General features: G+C 42.2%; 1 long non-coding RNA gene across 1 annotated transcript; it reads left to right on the top strand.

Annotated features, from left to right (window-relative positions):
- The first annotated feature begins 13,981 nt into the window (after positions 1–13,981).
- On the top strand, positions 13,982–18,031 carry LOC139081823 (uncharacterized). Its single transcript, XR_011537223.1, has 3 exons — positions 13,982–14,151; positions 14,481–14,601; positions 16,769–18,031. It is a non-coding gene; the product is annotated as an uncharacterized lncRNA (long non-coding RNA).
- Positions 18,032–20,966: the final 2,935 nt, after the last annotated feature.

The raw sequence follows: 20,966 nt of genomic DNA on the forward strand, positions 1-20,966 counted from the left end.
TTAAACATTCTGGCAAGAGCGTAGCATAAGTAAAGTTGTGTCTTTCTCAGTACAACACAACAAGAGGCAAAAAATATCAACTATTCCATTAATGAAGAGGTAAAATTCAATCACTCGGTTATGCTAGTGTCTACCAGATCACTCCATTATAAAATTACATCTCTTTTTCCCTTTTTGTAATGAATAAATAATCTGTGGTGTGGTATTTGAAAACTGTGAATATCCTGTTCCCCAATAATTTCCTACCTGTTGGTTTTAGCATCCATTAATGATTCCCACACATATTAATCAGTAGTTGCAAAATGGTGATTTGCCTACTTATCATTTCCATTGTATCTATTATCTTGTATTCCTTTGTAGACAAGGGCTTTCTCTTTATTCTCTCCCTATCTCCTATTTTTTTTTTTATTTTTATAAAGATTTTTTTTTTTTTATTATTTCCTTTTTCTCCCCAAAGCCCCCCCAGTACATAGTTGTATATTCTTCGTTGTGGGTTCTTCTAGTTGTGGCATGTGGGACGCTGCCTCAGCGTGGTCTGATGAGCAGTGCCATGTCCGCGCCCAGGATTCGAACCAACGAAACACTGGGCCGCCTGCAGCGGAGTGCGCGAACTTAACCACTCGGCCACGGGGCCAGCCCCCCTATCTCCTATTTTTTAAAAAGAAGACTATTAACTTGCAATTGTCTTTTTCTTCAATGTGTTGTAATTCATTAACATGATTATTCAATTTGTTCAACTTGTTTCAAGTTTGGTCAGTGGGAACTCCTTCAAGCTGGCTCCTGTGACCTTTTGAGCACTTGTTTGCTTTTTTGGTACGAAAATACGTTCCAGGCTCACCTTGTACTTTTTCTGCCCCAGATCTGGAATCAACCATTTCCCCAAGGAGCCCTGCTTCCTTTTAATGGAGATTGGTATTTTAAACACCAAGATCTGGGAACTAGATGTGCTCATTGCTACTGGAGTTTTATTGCTTCTAGGTCATTTCAGTGGTTAGTAATAAGAAATAAACATATCACACTGATACTTGTGCCCACCATACCAGTACTTGGGTGGGCAATGAAAAAGACTGGCTGACATCGACTGGCCAAATCATTTTGTTTACTTGGGTGTCTCTCATGGTGGGTGCTCTCTGGTGAGCATTAAGATGTGATATAAGAATCTTCATATCTTGTGTTCACATCCACAGGTCCATCTGCATGCCTCTATCCCAGATCTCCTTGCCACTGATCTTCTTGGCAAAGCCATTGCCCATGAGGCTTCTACCTGTTGAGACAAGTTTCCTTCATTACTGTGGAGGCCACCTCTGAATGAGGCTATAGTGCAGCAGCCTTCCATCTCAGCTTGCATCCACATATGGAGCTAACCCATCCATAAATCAAAATCAGACTTTTTCCTCCTCCTTCATCTGAGAAAGGGCCACTGGTGGGTGGTGGGTGTCATGGAAGTCTGGGTTACCAGCACATGCAGCTTGCTTTGTGCTCTCTGGCCCTGATTGTGTTCAATCCTGAATGTGCCACTTCTATCTTATGAGAAATTGTTGCTGGCATGCTTAGTCTTATGAATTTGTGAGTTCTCATGGGAGGAAATTCCAGATGTATGGTCACTTGGTTTCCCATAGTCAGGTATTCCGTCTCTATCAGGCCCAAGTAGAATGTCAGGCACAAAATTTTGTGCTACAGATGCCATGGCCTTGCTCTAGAATCCTACGGGCCCTGGTTTGTGATTTTCTTCCTGGATCTTGCTACAAACACCACACAGCATCCTTTTCTACCACTGATATCCTCACACCATAGGTTCTTGCAGGTCATATGGACCCAGTGGCAGAACTGCTTGCATAGCAACTTGGACCTGCTGCAGAGTCCTTTCTTGCTCTGGTCTTCGTTCAAAGCTGGCAGCCATTCATCACCCTTTATATGGGCTAGAGGAGTATTGCCTCCAGAACCCAAAGCCAATCAGATAATGTACTTCCTTTTGCACAGAAGAAGGTATAAGAGGCAACAATTTGTGTTTTACTTTCAAGGGGATATACCAACACAACCATGACCACGGAATCTTCTCTAGCAAAGATATCACATCTGGCATAACGGCTGTGATCAGTTGGTTGAGGGTTTGGTAGTTTGTGGTTATTCTCCAGGATTTATCCAGTTTCTTCAGGGGCCAGACTGGTGAATTAAATGGATAGGGACCACCACTGCTGCATCCTTTAGAATCCTAAGAGCAGTACTAGTTTCTGCTGCCCTTGAGAAGCAATACTGTGTTTTCTGTCTATTATCTTGGCAGAGGAGTAGTAGTCTAGAGGCTTCCACTTAGTCTTCTCCACTCTTATCCACAGACCAAGAAGCCAGTGTGAGTGTTATGCCAACTGCCAAGTACATTAACCTCAATTCAGGGACTGGGGAAATGACCAGTGAGTGTGAACATGGATTTAGAGAACCCAATGTAAGCCTGGTGTTGACCAGGATTCTATTACCTGGCTGTAATATTTCCCATTCTAACAGGGGACCATGATGCTTTAGCACTCCAGATGCCAATGTCACCTAGACACTGGATCTATCAGTTCTTGAATGTCTGCATATTTCCTTTTCCTCAGTGCATGGTTACTCATACAAATGGCCATAAGTGTCTTTAGGGAAGGCCTGGGGAAATTATCACCATGTTTGCTTGCCATGATGTTGCAAGGTCCTTCCACCCAGGATCCCAGCCACCTCATTAGTCAATGAGTTTGGCATCTGAAAGCTGGCTTGGGTGCAGAACTGGGCAAAGAATCATACCACTCACCCTCTTGGTCATCTATCATTCATGGCTTCTGCTGGTGTAAGCTAAATAGTTCCCATGTTAGCTGCCCAGCTACTTTATCCCAGGGGATGCTGTATAATATTAATAATCTCTGAAACTTTTTTTGTGTCAGACCCCCTTGGTGTCCACTCTTTCTGGTCATTACAATAATTGCTATCCCCTGGCTTCTGGCTCTTAAGTGCCATCTCCTGACTTCTATTATTTTGAGGTCTTATCATCCTCATTTCTATCAGCGAGACAAGTTTTCTAACAGCCTCTCCTCCATCAGCCCTAACTGATAGAGGAGGATCTCTCCTTAAAATTTTTAATGACGCTCATGCCCCTCTCACCAGCGCATTCTCACAGCCTTGGTAAATGGCATGTCCTCTGAGCCTCCCTGTGGAACATAGTCATCTACTGAGTACTCTCATCATCACAGTATATCCACATAAGCCTGCTCACTTCCCTGAGCTTTTTAATCCTTCTTCTACCATCTACCACAGCAACTCTGGTATTTCAGTTTTGCTCAGCGTGGGCCATGATGTGGGCATTATGTGGGCAGGTTTTTTCTATGCCTCTAGGAGCGTTTTAGGAGAAAGTTCACACCCTCTCCTGGGGTCCCTGTAAGAATATGAAATACTGTACCTTGGTAGAGTGTTCCCAAGTCGGTAAACTCTTCCCTTGATCAGCACCCTCAGAATCCAATCAATGCATGTTCTCCGCGCTCCCAATACCTGCTAGCATGGTCTTGCAGCCCCTTTAGGATATGTTTCCTTTCCTCCCTTACCAGGCCCAGCCCATTCATAGATGTGTTATTTTATGATTCAACCCTAATTATAGGTCTACAGGCTAGAAGGGGAGGTGGGGGCAGATTCTGAGGGAGTACTTCATTGCTTTATGGAAAAGAGGTGTCTGTGATCATCTTCCCAGCATGGCTGGGGGGCTAGATTTTAATAGGGAGGGATGGGACATTGCTACAGGCTCAGAAGGTTCAGGGGCATCTGGGGAGTCAAAATCTTCAGAAGATGTCTCCAGCCTAGAGTCAAATGCCCAGATTTTCTCCACCAGAGTCCTATCCTTAGCATAACCAACCATGGTTGGACATTAACTTTCTTCGAAATTCAGCCACTCAGACTATTTGAACTTGATCCCCAACTTTCTCTGCTCTCTGACTAAAGGAGATGAGTTTATTTGTGTGTAAACAAAGAGGCCTTTTGGCTTCCAGAAACCTTTTTAACTGTCTGTTAACGGGCCCTCAGCTCTTCACTATTTATCTGCAGGGCATCAGTGAAGCTTGACAATACCACCCACTCTGTCATCCGTAGAGCTACCATTTCCTCCGTGCTTCTCAGACAGGAGACACAGAGTACCCGTTAGTGCATTTCCTTTCCCTGGTACCCTCTTCCAGCTCATCACCAGTGAACAATTGGACCACCATCTTGTGCCAGGGGCTGCTGTGCTCCACCTGCCACCAGTGAAGGGGTCCTCATTACCAGCCAGGTGGTGAGTAATCCAGCTCTTGGCGGCCACTACTGCAGGCTGGGTTCTGCAGAAACAGACGCTGAGATGGAGTTCGCTGTAAGGTGTTTATTAGAGAGCGATGCCTGTGAAGACAAGGGAACGGAAACAGGATTTAGGAAAAGGGAGAAGATGAACTTGATGCAGGCCTAGCGAAGCCTCAGCCAACCTGGTGGGGAGCTCTGCAACGCTGGCTGGCAGAGTTGTCCAGCATGGGCCTTTATGTCTCCGCCTTGTGCAGTCACAGGATGTGCTTGCCCCAGGAAGGGTGTGACTTTGCATCAGGCAGTTCTTTTGCAGTTGTGGCAGACCCTGAAGGAACTGACAGCTGGAGGCTCTCTGCTGTCTGCACTCCCCACAGCCAGGTAACCCAGGCTCCCTTACAGAGGATCTGGGTGGCACATTTCAGTATCTACCGCATTGTTTTAATTTTATGTTTGGGATTATTTAAAATATTTACATAGTTTAAAAGTGAAAACCATGTAAAAAGCTATACTCAAGGAAGCCTCATTCCCATCTTGATCCCTTCCACTCCATAGGAAACTGTTTCGTGGAAAAACTCAGATTTTTTTCCTTCTCATGTAGGGAAAAATCCAGTTCTTCCCTACTGTGTTTCTCTTCCCTGTGTCTCTCCTTTACTACTCACACAGGACATTTCACTGCTGACAATTCTTGTCACCAAATAGTGGCGGTTTTACCCCACACCAAGCAATTCTCTGTGACACCAGCTGGGTGTCCTACCATTCAACTAAAGTCTGACACTATCTATCTAGAGGTGGTATCAGATTTCACAAGGGCTCAGTCCCACAAGATTGCCCCCCAACTTCAGATGCCAATCGCAAGTCCAGGTTGTCATCTGTACTTCTGACCAACTGGCTGCAAATCAGAGTTCCCATAACCCCCTCCTTGAGTTTGATTAACCTGCTAGATTGGCTCACAGAATTCAGAGAAACATTTTATGTATGTTTACTGGTTAATTATAAAAGGATATGATAAAGGATACAGATGAACATCCAGATGGAAGAGAATCTGGGTCAAGGCATGCGGGAAGGGATGCAGAGCTTCCATGCCCCCTCCAGGCACACCACCCTCCCAGCACCTCCACGTGTTCACCAACCTGGAAGTTCTCTGAACTTGTGGGATTTTGTGGAGGCTTCATCACGTAGGCATGATTAATCATTAACTTCAGCCCTTCTCCCGCCTCAAGAATGGGGATGGGGCTGAAAATTCTAAGCTTCTAATCCTGGCTTGGTCTTTCTGGTGACCAGCCCCCATCCAGGAACCATCCAGGAGCCCATCCAGAGTCACCTCATTAGAACAAAAGACACTCTTATCACCCAGGAAATACAAGGGTTTCAGGAGCCCTGTGCCAGGAACTGGGGCAGAGACCAAGATACATATTTTCTATTATCTCACAGAAACCACTTCCTTAGTCCTGGCTTTTTTTTTCTTTTTTTTGCAAAAATAAGTAAATACACACACATTCTTATTTCCCTTTCCTTCTTATTTAAGAATTGGCATACTATCTATATTCACTTAGTCCTTGCTTCTCACTTAACAAAATATCTTAGAAATCATTCCATATCAGTACATAGAAATCTTTTTTTTTAAGTAACTGCGTAGAATTCTACTGTGTGCATGTACTAGAGTTTATTAACCAATCTCCCATGAATAGCATTTAGGTTGCTTCCAATATTTTACTATTACAAAAAATGCTGCAAAGAATACCTTTCGTGTTTTTCATATTCCTGGAGGTACATCTTCAGGGTAAATTCCTTAAACTGGGAATCCTTGATCAAGTGATTAATGCATATGGAGTTTTGTTAGACATTATCAGATCCCCTCCATAGGGGTTATTCCCCTTTACCCTACCCCCAGAGACATTTGAGAGTGCTTGTTTTCATACAGCCTCACTGACAAAATGGGGGGTCAATCTTTAGAATATTTGCCAAGCTGATAGGCAAGAAACCTAATTTAATTTTCAGATTTAAAAAAGTTTGATTTCTTTGTTCATTTATCCTCTTGTTTGTCATCTCTTTTGTGGATTTGTGTGTGTGTGTGTGGAGTCTACTAGGCCTAAGGTAATCTGGCCACTCCCTATCTCTGTCCTCATTGCATATCAACCTCCCACCAATCCATCCCCCTACTCCACTTTCGTTGTGCTCCCTAACACTGGCCTTCTTTCTGTTCCTCAAACTCCCTGTCAGTCAGCATTCTCCAGAGAAACAGAATCAATATGGTAGATCTTGGCAGCAAGTGTTGCAGGCTGGGTTCTTCAGAAGCAGATGCTGAAATGGAGTGGGTGGGTATGTATATTTATATATGTAAAGGGCTCTCTCTCTCTCTGTTAGTCCATATACGTTTTAAGGAATTGGCTCATGCAATTGTGGAGCTGACAAGTCTGAAATCCATAGGGTTGAATTCCAGAGGCTGGAAACTCAAGCAGGAGTTAATGCTGTAGTCTTGGGTCAGAATCTCTCCTTCTCTGGGAAACCTGCTTTTGTTATGAAGGCCTTACAACTGATTGGATGAGGCCCACCCACATTACCCAGGGTAAACTGTATTTAAGTCAAGTGATTGCAGATGTTAATCACATCTACCAAATACCTTCACAGCAACACCTAGACCAGTCAGTGATTAAATAACTGGTACTACCACCTAGCCAAGCTGACACGTAAAACTAACAGCACACCCTCCAGATTTGTTCTTGTAGCCCTGTTTTCTCAGGCCAAAACCTCTGCTCTCTGATCCAGAATGAATGGCTTCTTTTTATCATTCAGGTCTGTTTTAAAATTATTTGTCCGATGAATGAAGCAGCAAATCCCCCAATTCAGACCTTTTTAGTGCTCTGGAAAATGGCAAGCCCTAGCACCAGTTCTGGCCTCTGCAGGGGTCCAATGGTGGCAGTGGTGTGTAGGGGCTAAACTCATGAGGTCTTTTCTTGGACTTACTAGACCTCTGACTCAGCCTCCCATCCTCTGTGCTTAGCATTACTCCTGGGGGGTGGGGACAGGGTTTGGAATCTGACTGTGCCTCATCATATCGGGATCTTCTTTCCTGGAAAGCCAATGTGTTCCAGAAGGCTATTTCCTTCTCTGTGTTTGCTTGCTGCTGGGTGAATTTGGGGCTGGTATGAAATGAGAGCACAGACTGCGTTTTGTGTCACTGCTGCAGCCCCAGAACGTAGGACGATATCTGTTGCATCACTGGTGATAAATATTTGCTGCCTGGCTCTTAGACTAATTTTTTATTCATTTCATTAGCTATCAGAAGAGGAGATTCTGTGATCCAGCTTTGTTCTACTACTTTAACCCTATATGACTTCTGTCATCAGAAAGTGTCATTTTTAAGTCTTAGTAACAACTAGTAATAACTAGAATCACTTTTGATACTAATGCTAAAAGTATTTTCAAACTCTCATTTTATCAGAAATGAACTCTATGACAGTGCATAAAATATTAATTTGCACACAATCCTCACAACACCCAGAAGATGTGCTGTATTGTGTAGTTAAGGCACAGGCTTTGGAGTCAGACTGACTAATCCTTACTTTGCCATCTTTCAGCCTCGTGACTTTGGACACGTTACTAATCTCTCCAGGGCTTGGCATCACGATCTGTACGATGGTGAGTGACAATACCTAACCCACAGAGTTATTCTAATGATTAAAGAATTACATAAAGTGCTTTGCACAGAGCAGGGGATCCTCACCTTTTTGTGTATGTGCCATGGGTCCTCTGACAGTCTGAGTTTGTAAACTGCTGCTCAGAATATGTTTTGAAAAACATAGCATAAAATACCTAGAATTTCAAAGGAAATAAATTATATTAAACATAGCAATCAAATATATTTTAAAAAATAAAATTATAAATACATGCTTCTTTATCAACACATCAAATAGCAAGATTTAGTGGCAGGTCAAATAACTACTGCGATTTTTTTATTATGGTAAAATATACATTCTACTGTAATCTTGAAGTAGTAATGAGTACACATTATTTTGAGCTATCTACAGCAAATGTAATATGATATGAAAGTATCTGTGATTTCTATTGGAAACAAAGTCACACATACAGTTGATACTTCTGTGGCATCCTGCCTGCATTGATAGAAGGAATTAGTAAATTTCAGTTAGAGTATAAAAAAAGACGTAATTTTTTTTCCACCCGAGTTTATGAACCCCAGATTAAGAATCCCAGTCTGTAGAAGCGATTATTATTATGACCTTATGCTTCACATTTCAGAGCCCCTCACCACTATTATTTTTGAAAAAATCTGCGAAGTGCCTAATTGTACCTAGTACTTTGCATGACTGTTTATTGTGACAGTTACATAGACTAATTCCCTGCTTTCCTGGAATTTAGAATCTAAGACAGTTGGATGTGGACATAGAGAGAGCAGAATATGGGCATTATACCAACACATGATGCAGTAAGTTGCTACTCCAAGGACAACTGCATTTTAAGAGGATGGAGTAAGAGAAGTGCATGTTTGGGTTGTAGGGGAGAGGTTCTCATTCAGATTGGGCTGAGTTGAGGAAGCAGTTAGGGATGAGAAGAAGGCAGTGGGATTTATCTAAGAGCAGAGCAATTTCCTTCCTCTGCCAAAATGGCTGACTGATGTTGGTAGATAGGACTGAGGAGAATGCAAAAGGAGCAATCACCCACAGCCCTTCCTTAACATACCTGGCTGTCTAAGATTCTCTTTGATTTGCAGTCTTGCCATTTGAAAAGAGAATGGGACCCCCAGGGCGCTGTCCTCTGAACTCAATTTCCATACATGGAGTGCCCTCCCTCAAGGTAGTATCAGAATTCCAGTGATCTCCCTTCACATCTTTTCTCTGAACAAGATGCCTCTCCTCCTTCCTAGAAGCCATAGTGACTCATTCATTGAGCGCCTCCTACAAGCCTGGAACTGTTCTGGGCAATGGGGATTCAGCAGTGAACGACCAAACACACCTGGATAATGGGTCATAGGTGTAAGGTAGGCATTAAGGAGGTAGCAGAATGGAGAAAAATGTCAAACAAGGGAAAATAAAAAAGATAGTGTACCATTCAACAGATGAGTGAACACCAGTGTTACGTTGTTAAGCAAAGAGTACTCGCTATCCCTGTCTCCCAGGCTAAGTCCCGGTAAACGTGCTAAAATCTGTGCTGCTGGTCTCAAGCGGATCCAAACTTTAGGCGATTCAGACCCGCACCAAGTATGGCTATTCCCATCTTTGCCTGGCTGCTAAGTGCTGAGAATCCTGATATAGTGCTGACAGTTGGCTGGTTTGTACTAGTACAGTGAAGGATTGTTAAAAATATTGAAGTTTGTGGGTAAAAGTCAGTAAGTAGCTAATGTCCCAAGCTGCCTGCATGCCCTCTACCCTTGCCTGGGCCTCCCCTGGAACTCTCAGGATCTCCCCACAGTCCAACAACCAAATGATTAACACCTGATTTGGCAGGCATGTTAGAGGCCCCTGCTTCTGTGTTAAGGCTGAGATCTCTTCTAACTGATGAAGATGTATGCCTTCTCAGTTATGAAATTTATTTCACATCACCTCAACCTAAAATTATCTGCCAGTGGAGGCCACAAGGAAAAGGACAGGCTAAAGTCCAAAGACGTGTTGAAAGGATGGCAGCGCCACTGCGAACTTTCTCCTAGTCTGGAGAAAAAGTGTCCAGAGGGCCTCAGGAGTTAGTGGGTCTCATCTTTTCAAAGCTACAAATTTAGCTCACAAGTAGCTGGCCAGTATGAGACATTAGATAATTGGCACGCCAAGGACATATTTGTAATTACCTAATTGCCTTTCTTCTTGTTAACCTTAATGGACACTGCGGGCAGCGGTGGGGAAGCTCACCTACAGGCTGAGTTGAGCGCATGGCCTGATTTCATCCTTGCCCTCCACCCCCTCCAGGAGGCCTGGTTATTCAGTCCAGAAAGGATTCTCCAATGGTGCACAGCAAGTATAACTTCTTCAGACTAGTTTCACTGCTTTCTTTCTCTTTATTTTAAAAAGTTATTTTGGGGCCGGCCTGGTGGTGCAGCGGTTAAGTTCGCATGTTCTGCTTCAGCCGCCCAGGGTTCCCAGTTTGGATCCCGGGTGCAGACCTATGCACTGCTTGTCAAGCCATACTGTGACAGGTGTCCCACATATAAAGTAGAGGAAGATGGGCAAGGATGTTAGCTCAGGACCAGTCTTCCTCAGCAAAAAGAGGAGGATTGGCGGCAGATGTTAGCTCAAGGCTAATCTTCCTCAAGAAAAAAAACATTATTTTACTTTAATAATTTAATTTTTATTTATTTATTTATTTTTGAGGAAGATTAGCCCATCTTCCTCTACTTTATATGTGGGATGCCTGCCACAGCATGGCTTGACAAGTGGTGCATAGGTCCGCACCTGGGATCTGAACTGGGAACCCCTGGCCACCAAGGCAGAATGTTAGAACTTAACCGCTGTGCCACCGGGCCGGCCCCTAATTTTTATTTCCAAAGATTTATAGACATGGCTTTAAAAATCAAGTTGGACAATAGCAGACGCACTCTCCTCATCCTGGATTCCTTCTCCCCAGGGCAGCCAATTTCATCTCTTAGCTGTACTATCTGGTGCTTATGTTCACATTTCTAAGTAATATACATATTCAGCTATTACCTGAGTTTTTAGTTTTAGACATTATCTGTGAGCTTCCTATCGTGGAAGATGAAGATTAGTTCTCTTATATCTCTGCCCCCATCCCTTCTTCTCCCCACATCCTTCTAATATAGTTATATCACCATTGTAAAAAGGTGATACCATTTTATTATGGAGAATTTTGAACATACCTACAAAAAGGATATTATATTATGAACCCTCACGTGCCCATCACCCAAGCCCAAGAACCATTAACCTATGGCTAGTCCTGCCCTATCCACACCCCACCCACTTCCCCCACCATCTCATACCATTTTGAAGCAAATTCCAGAATCTAGTTTTATCACAATTTCTTATTAGATCAATATTCAGTGTTTGCATTATTATAAATGTGTTACTTACTTTTGAACTATATAGTAGACTACGATTACATTTCATTTCTTGTATTATTTTATATCTTACCTGGAGTTAATAACTCATTTTTCACTTGCTTTGTTGTTTACGTATCTATCACTGATTTATCCCCCAAATATCTCCATATATATATATATTATATGCATATGTATATATATATTTCCCATTTTTTAGAGTCCTCACTCCTGGAGATGTCCATCCTCCTAGCCACTGGGAGCTCAGCTATGTCCTGGGCTCATCTCTGACATTTGTCCTAGGAATTCCTCACAGTCCTCTCTTACACTGGATACATTGTTTCCTGGTTCCTGTGCCTTTCTCTTTCTTGGTTTATTTCCTTGTTTGGCGTAGTACACGCCCTAGTAGTTTCATGAAAGGGGTATAAAAAGTGAAGATTTTTTGAGATCTTATATGTCTGAAAATTTCCATTTTAACTTCATGCTTAATGTTTTCAATTGCGGAGTGTCCCTCAATTTGAAATTTCTCCCACCCAACCTTAACATAATAAGATTTCCAAATGCAAAGAAGCTGTATTCCATGAGAATACACATTATGTTCACATTGTTCATTTAACTGAAGGTTTATTTCCAATATTGAAAGATAAAAATTTTAAATCATTTGAGCTGATTCATGTATTCCCCATGGTATTCTGATAATCAGTATATATTCAAATACGCGCAGAATAAATTTCATTTTCCCCACCCCACGTTGGCTCCATGCTTCTCCACTCCCTCATCCCAACGTTCTAGACAACTGGGCGAAGTGCCCCTGTTCCTCTGTAGCACCCACTACGGCCTCTGTAGTGGGTAGTTTCTGTTTTGGCTGACCAGCTTCCTAACATCATTCATGTTTGAGAGGAATCCAAACGTGGGTGGGAAACAGCCTAATTTCTTTTTACAAAAACTGTAGGAGGGGCAGGTCTTTCTCTCTTCACTGCCCTGGCAGCTGGAGCATGGACATCTGACCTAAAAGAGGCCACTTAGATGCTTCTGCCTGGAACTTTGGATCTTAAAGAACTGACTTGAAGGCAGAGAGTCAGTAAGAGAATTTCAGGTGGCTGCAGTAGAGTCTAGACGCCAGTGTCATGGATAGAAAGTGACCAGAGGTAAGAGTGCCAGAGGCGAAGTCCCAAGCAGCCAGGACTGAACGACTGAGGCTGATCCTGGCTTTGCCTTATCACCTTATCACTGGGATCTGTCCAGCCCTTGTTTTCCAGCCTTCTCATCAACTCTCTGAGCACCTCTTACACCGTTCAACGATTCCCTTCTGCTGTTTAAATTAATTGGAGTTGATTTCTGATGCAATGAAAAACCATGAGAAGTACATCATCTAATTTCAGAGCTTCTCTCAATCCCCAAAAGATGTAGTCTGATTCAACAATTAGGAAGAATAAGCGAACCCAAGAAGCGATTCTGACTATATGATTTCTTGACCAGAGTTTTATCACACTGGTTTAGAAGTAATGTAACAAAACTCTTCTCCAAGGTGGGCTACAAATGATGTCTGGGACATTCTGTAATCCATCCAGGGGCAAGCTGAGCTGGGAACAGAGTAGAAAGGGATTCTTCATTGTGCCTGGCATAGTGCAAAGCAGCTCCCACCTCTGGAGAAAAAGGAAAATGGAAGTCATAAAATTAATGTGGATTTCTTTTTCTAATCGTGGTAATAGTTTGTTAAAAAACAACAAAACAAACCTTGGATTGAAGGGATTTTTATAAATTGAAATGATTTATGGGAAACTATATCAGATACTGTTGGTTGGGCTACCTACATCTAACCCCTTTCCCTTTCTTGATTGATATATTTTGGATATTGTGGCAGACTCACGGTTGTCTGCTGTCTTCTTCCATATGAATAGAATTTATCAGTGCCTTGGCCACCCAGAGTGAAGACTGCATTTCCCAGACTCCCTTGTGTGGACATATGATTAAGTTCTGGCCAGTTGGATGTAAACAAAGAGTCATTTAGCAGCTTCTGAGCATTTAAAGGACATCTAGCATGCCGTTCACCTTAACTTCTTTATTCCTTTTTTCAGTCTGCAGCCTGGAATGTGGAGGCAGTGGCTGCTATCTTGGGTGAGGAGGACACGGGTCACACTCTATAAATAGCAGAGAGGCGAGGTGAAAGGAGCAGGGCCACTGCTGTGATAGATTGGCTTGCAAAAATGGCCCCAACTATTCCCCTCCCTGAATCCATGATTCTTGCAGTGTGATTTTGCAGCTCATCAAGAGGTGGAGTGTATTTTCTCACCCCTTGCATCTGGGCTGCCTTGTGACTTGCTCATGTCAATAGAATGCAGCAGAAGTGACCATGTGCCAGTTTCATGCTTAGATCTCAAAGACCCATGCATACTTCTACTTTCCATCTTGGACTCCTGCTTCCATCACGAGCACAAGCTCTGGCTAGCTTGCTGGAGGATGAGAGACTATGTGGAGGAGAATTGAGGGGTCCCAGCTGACAGCCTGCCAAACTCTAGAAGCAGAGTTACCTAGCCATAACACAGCTGCATGTAAACAGAGGAAGGAGCCCAGGTGAGACCAGCCTAAATTGCCACATGCAGCCTCATAAACTAAGTAAACGGTTGTTTTAGACCATTAAGTTTTGAGGCGGTTTGTTATGCAGTACTAGGAAGCTTTGCATATTTCTGCTTACTCTCCCAGACCCTTGCCTCTGTGGTGGAAACAAGCCTGGATTAGTCTACTTCCGGTTGACAGACAATGTGGAACAGATCTTACTTGTCCCGGTTGTGGTCTGAGACATATCAGGAAACCCATCCACCGCCAGTAAATCTGACCTGTGGCTGACTCACCCACTGACAGCAGACGTACAAGTAAGTCCAGCTGAAGCAAGCCCAAAGTGAAGATGCTCCGCTGATGCTCATAGTCATAAGCTAAATAAATGTTTATTGTTTTAAGACATTGGGTGGCAGTAGATAACTTGTAGATAGCCCAGAACTGCTTACCTCTGAATTTTTGTGTGGGTGATTTTCTTTCTTATTTAAGCCTCAATTATTTTGGATCTCTGCTATTCACAATCAAACCTATTCTTTTTTGGCACCTGAGCTAACAACAGTTGCCAATCTTCTTTTTTTTTTTTCTTTCTGCTTTTTCTACTCAGTACATAGTTGTATATTCTAATTGTGGGTCCTTCTTGTTGTAGCACGTGGGATGCCACCTCAATGTGGCCTGATGAGCAGTGCCATGTCTGTGCCCAGGATCCAAACCAGCAAAACCCTGGACCACCGAAGCGGAGTGTGCGAACTTAACCACTCGGCCACAGGGTCGGCCCCTCTTCTTCTTTTTTTTTTAATCGAGTTCATAATAGTTTACATCAATGTGAGATTTCAGTTGTACATTATTTCTTGACTGTCACCACATAAGTGCTCCCCTTCACCCCCTGTGCCAACCCCCCACCTCCCTTCCCCTGGTAACCACTGAACTGTTTTCTTTGTCCATGTGTTTGTTTATGTTCCACATATGAGTGAAATCATCTGATGTTTGTCTTTCTCAGTCTGGCTTATTTCACTTAGCATAATTCCCTCCAAGTCCTTCCAAGTTGTTGCAAATGGGATGAATTTGTCTTTTTTATGGCTGAGTAGTATTCCATTGTATATATATACACCACATCTTCTTTATGCAATCATCAGTTGATGGGCACTTGGATTGTTTCCATGTCTTGGCTATCGTGAATAGTGCTGCAATGAACATAGGGGGTGCATATGCTATTTTGGATTTTTGATTTTAGGTTGTTTGGGTAGATACCCAGTAGTGGGCTAGCTGGGTCATATGGTAGTTCTATTTTTAGTTTTTTGAGGAATCTCCATACTGTTTTCCATAGTGGCTGCACCAATTTGCATTCCCGCCAGTAGAGTATGAGGGTTCCCTTTTCTCCACACCCTCTCCAACATTTGCTGTTTTTAGTCTTGGTGATTATAGCCATTCTAACAGGCGTAAGGTGGTATCTTAGTGTAGTTTTGATTTGCAAAACCTATTCTTAACTGATTTAGTTGTCCATCTTTCCTTCATAAATCTCAGAATGAAACCCTGATTGGTCTAAATTAACCATTGGTTATATTTGCCTTGCCAGTGACTGGTTTAATAGTAGTCATGTGACCCCGTTCCTGAAGAAAAAGAACTCAGGAGGCTCCTGCAAAATGTTTCCTTCTCTTAGGAAGAGATGCATGGGAAGAGATGGCCACCTTATCTATCAGACTTTAACGTATCTGCACAGAATGCTTGGCACTTGGTAGCCATCTTACAACCACAAGGGGAGCTGGCCTCCAAGCAAAAGCTGACGTTCTGCGGACAGTAGAATGGGAAGAACCGGGTCTTTGGTGATGTGATCAAGCCTCTTGATAACTTCCTCTAACTCTGGACTGCTTGTTATGCGAGTACACACACACATCTCTATTGCTTGAGCAAGTTGAAATGTTTTCTATTAATTCCAGCTGAAAGCCTCCTAAGTGACATAAAAATTCTCTGCTTAATACTGTATCAGCTGGAGAAGGTCTTTAAATCAATGAACAACATGTGCAGTCACTGCCTTCCAGGACTTTACAATCTCGAGATCATGATTACAAAACAGATTGAGTGTAATAAACTTCTCATTAGCTACCCAATTAGGAAAAGTTATTCCTTCATTATCAAAAGGGAGTTCTGGGTCACTGTCAGAGAGATTTACCTAATATGATTTCTTTTTAAATGCCTTTTTCCCCCCAGAAGAACGTGATCCTTGTGTAAAATAATCCCTTTTTGGCATACAGAATATTAAATGATGATTATAGGCTTATACTTTTATTTTCACTCTTTGGTCAAGTCAGAGTAATCTTGCCCTGAGATACCGGGGTAGGTTTACATTTGAAAAGCAATATGGTGATGATGTAATATGGTTAAACACTCATATGTGTAAAAAGTCACAAGTTACTTTGAGTTTTGCTAAAACACTAGTCTAGAAGTAAATATCTTATTTTAGATTGAGGACTGAATCTGGATTACTTCTCTTCCTCACCCCGTTTTATGTAATTGAATGATTTTGGAATGGATGTGGTAACTCTGTCCATATAGTTCTTGGGGGTTGACAGAAGCAGGACGACCTTTGGTTGTACTGAGAGGAATTTCTGGGCACTGTGAAGTGGGGCAAGGCCTGGCAAAACTTACTTCGGGATTCAAACTTTAACCTTACGCCACAGATTCACTCTCTTGACCCCAGAGACTTGTCTGTGGTAGTTACTCTCTACACATGAGGCATTGGAGCTCTGTGGTTTTCAAGTTGTTTTTCATAGACATACTTTTTCCTCCAGTGTTTTTTTCATAGCTGTTCACATGCTGTGTCCATGGTGTACATCACAACAGGAACTGTTGCTTCAATTCCTCACAGTTTGAAGTATTTTTATGTTGCTAGTTCCCTGCGGTGATTTGTTTCTAATTCTCATGAATATCCACTTTCAGGTTCATCTTTTGAAGCTCTCATGGTATGCCACCAAAGATGGAGTGAGACATGGGGGCAAGTGGGCCTCGGACTTGTGCACATCACCCAGGAACAGCACTGCCGACCAGTGGAGGCGGCTTTCACCAAAGACGCAGACTCATAGAATCAAGGAACGCCAGCACTAGGGGAGCTCACAGGCTAAGTTTGGTTCTGTGTGTGCCATAGACTAAGTGGGACCTAATATCCCATGAAATCACAGAAAAGATCAATAGTGCATCACTACGACAACTTAATGTGGAGCACATGCTAAATGCTAGACCCTGAGAAGATGGTAGGACAGGATTTTCTTTTCCCTTCTCCTTGAGTCCTTATTCCCTACCACCCACTCCTAAATAGGGGAAGAGCTTAGGGTAAGGCAGAATAAGGAGACTGAGGCTCTACTGGCAAAACAATGAATCAAAGCTCTGTCATGAGAGTATTTCAATATTAAGAAGAGGAAGGTTTGTTTGTCTTGACAATGCTTCACTCTGAAGAATCTGAAGGACGTAAATGTTTCTGCACTGATTCATAGCTGGAATTTCCTTGGCCTCCCTGGAATGGATCCACAAATGACTCCACGACAAAGCTGCGTTCCCTGGGGGAAGATGAAAACAACAAGTGATACTATTTAATATGGAGATTGGCTCTGGCACTCTAATTTCATCTGCCTTCAGAAGGTCACATGTCAGGTCTGGTACAGGATGTATCTTGAGGAGAAGGTAAGGTTGTTTGGGTGTACAGGGACGTGACAACTTGGTGTTTACACTGTTTTCAGCATGTGCAGAGTTCAGTTTAAGTGTGCCTAAAAGAATGGATTTCTAGATTGTATCATCTAGCTTGAACTAGTCTTCATAAAATGGACAAGTGGCCTCAAACATATTCCTGCAATGAAACCTCAGATCAAAGATAGAAACAATACAGTAACCCCAAGTAAGTGAAAAGAAAATGGTGGAGATAAACATTTCACTCATAGCATAAGCTTTATTGGGCCACTTTAAGAGGTTAAAATAACTACATTTAATCATACCTGACTGTAGCATTTACTTAAAAAATTTTTTTTAATTCATCAAAGAAAAGGTCATGTTTGAAAAAAAAGAGTGAGAAAAGAACTCCGTTTGCAAAGAGAGAACATTTTGAAAACAGATAGGAAGAAATGATGCCCTTGTTATAGTATTATCTTTATAACCAAAAATGACTTAACTGTGTCTCCTATTAAAAAATCTTATAACTGCCTACTTGAAAAACTTGAACACGGAATTTTCTAAATGAAGATTCAATGTTTTTCCAAATGAAGAGTTTCAAATGAGTTTTGTACCCACTTGTTAAAAACATAAAAATCTAACACCTGGGAAGTGATCAGGGGGACTGTCTTGGACCCACACAGAGCTTGGACAAAGCCAGAGGGAAGCAGTTCGATAGTTCCTACTTGTTTACTACTCAAAAGTTGTTGAGCACATAAAAATTGCACAACAGAACAACTGGGTTCAGAGCAATAAATTTATAAGTCCAATGCTGAGTTAGAACAATAATTGAATTTATTCTAAAATGATATAGCTTATGGAATGGAAGTCTCTTGGCTCTGCCCTCTTGCTCATACCTTGAAGGATGATGACACATCATCAGAACTGAGATTGTTCTCCTGATCCAAGAGGTTGCTGCCTGTCGCTGAACTCTTTGTCTTTTGCATGCATTATGAACACTTCTTTTGAAAATGGAAGTGTTCTCTTTTTCAATCTTGCCTTTACTAATGGTCTCATTTAGGCAACATTACAATTCCGAAAACTTAGAAATTAGCCAAATCTAATTTTTATTTCCATCTGTGTTGAAGCCACCCAAGAGGACATTATCTTCACAGGAATCGTCTAAGGAAGTGCCATTTATTTAAACATTTTGTTCACAGAAATTTATGTTCTTAGGTTTTCAATTAGCAACTGTGATGGTTCATTTTATGTGTCAGCTTGAATGGGCCGTGGAGTGCCCAGATACTTGGTAAGACATTTCTGGGTGTTTCTGTGAGAGTGTTTCTGGATGAGAGTAACATCTGAATCAGTAGACAGAGTAACGCAGATTGCCTCCCCAACGTGAATGGGCCTCATTCAATCTGTTGAAAGCAAAAATAGAATGAAAAACTGAGTAAGAAAGAACTTTCTCTCTGCCTGACTGTCTTCAGGCTGGAACATCAGTCTTCTCCTGCCTTTGGACTCAGACTGGAACTTACACCATTGGCTCTCCTGTGTCTCCAGATTGCTGACTGTAGATCTTGGATTTCTAAGTCTCCGTAATCACATGAGCCAATTCCTATAGCAAAGCTCTTTTATCTACCTACATTCCTACATACCTACCTATCTATCTACCTACATATCTCCTATCAGTTCTATTTCTCTGGAGAATCCAGACTAATACAGCAACTTTCAAAGTAGAGACATCTAATAGGTATTATCTATAATACAAGCAACAGGACACTTGGGTACATACTAGAGGTGATAAGTTAATGAAGATGACCTGATGATTTATTTTATCTTGGATAGCCAAGAGAAAAAAGTTTTGACTCCTTGGTTTTCTTGTTTGGCCTCCAAGATGACCTTTGATATCTCATATAAAATCTCAGTGAGGGGCCAGCCCCGTGGCCAAATGGTTAAGTTCTCGCACTCTGCTTCAGCGACCCAGGGTTTTGCCAGTTTGAATCCTGGTCGTGGACATGGCACCACTCATCAAGCCATGCTGAGGTGGCCTCCCACATGCCACAACTAGAAAGACCCACAACTAAAAATACACAACTATGTACTGGGGGCTTTGGGAGAAAAAGGAAAAATTTTAAAATCTTAAAAAAAAATCTTAGTGAACCTGCTTTCCTTCATTCAACAAATACATCTAGAATGCCTAGTATGTTCCAGGCAATGCTCTAGGCACTGGTATATACGTTGGCTGGAATTTTCAGGGGCACATAAGTAGGAAAAATTTTTTTGAGGTTAATCCTAAATCAAGGATGAGCAAGAGGCCATATGGAAGAACAAAGGGGAACGGATGGATGGAGGCTGTGACCAACATCCTCGATTACCTCTCCCTTCATTTCTCTACACAGCCCTTGCTGATCCCTAACTTTCTACCAAGAGTCCTGTAATTATACTATTTGGTGTTATTAAAAATTCAATTTATCCAACCTCAGCTGGGTCCTGAATGTCCCAGGAAATCTTTTTATTCATCTGTTAGGAAACGGCTTCTCTTATTAACATAGAGCACAAAGCCATCCAAAATTTGATCAGGGAAGCATTAAGAATGAGATCCTTGTTTCTTCCCCGAAGTTCCTGCATCCCCAGTAGTGTTTTCTTCCTTTAATGCCTTTTGCCATCACATGAGATGGTCCAGCATCAAAAACAGACAGAATCAATTACAAAATTGAAACAGGGCTAGGACTAGGGTAAGGCAAGTGGGGCACTCCCCTCAGGTACAATATTTAAGAAGGTGCCAAAACCTCAGTAATCAACATAAATATTTTAATGCAATATTAAAAAAAGACTAGTGCAAAGAATCCACGATGAACAAAGTGTCAAAAAGTTAAATAAAGACAGGATCCTACCCTGCGCTTACACGATCTTGCCTCACTCACCTCACCCTCATTTCAGCCCTATTGGAAATCCTTTGGAATGACTTTGAAAAGGACAGACTTTTAATCTTAAACTTTCCAGGGAAGCAGCAAAGACCTTTACTGAACCCTAAATTCTCTCATCCTAATGTAACACCACTCTCACTCCTATTAAATTAGCACAACTGTTTAGGCACCTTTGCATGGCTTCCTGCCTTCCTGACTTCCAGCCTATTCAAATTTGGTGACGAAAGGTCCTCAGAGTTGCTATAAGGTGATTTACCTGGATATTGTCCAGGTTCTACTTCTCTCACTTTGATCCAGAAGTTCTACCTTCCACACCCCCTGAGTCCATCCATTTAGGTTCCATTTCCAACTCTATGTCACAACAGATTGGGGATCTATGAGTCTTCCCAGGCTAAGGTTTTCAGCTTGGCCCATCTTTGGAGCTTTGGCTGGGAACTCTTTCAGGTGATTTTCTCTCCCTCAGGGAATTGGTCTTGCAAAATACATATTCATCACACACTCACTTGGCAGCCAAGGAAACGTGACACTCAAATCCTCTGATGCAGAGCAAAATTGAGCTGCCTTCCCTG

Source organism: Equus przewalskii, chromosome 2 (genome assembly GCF_037783145.1).
Source record: "Equus przewalskii isolate Varuska chromosome 2, EquPr2, whole genome shotgun sequence".
Taxonomy (NCBI): domain Eukaryota; kingdom Metazoa; phylum Chordata; class Mammalia; order Perissodactyla; family Equidae; genus Equus; species Equus przewalskii.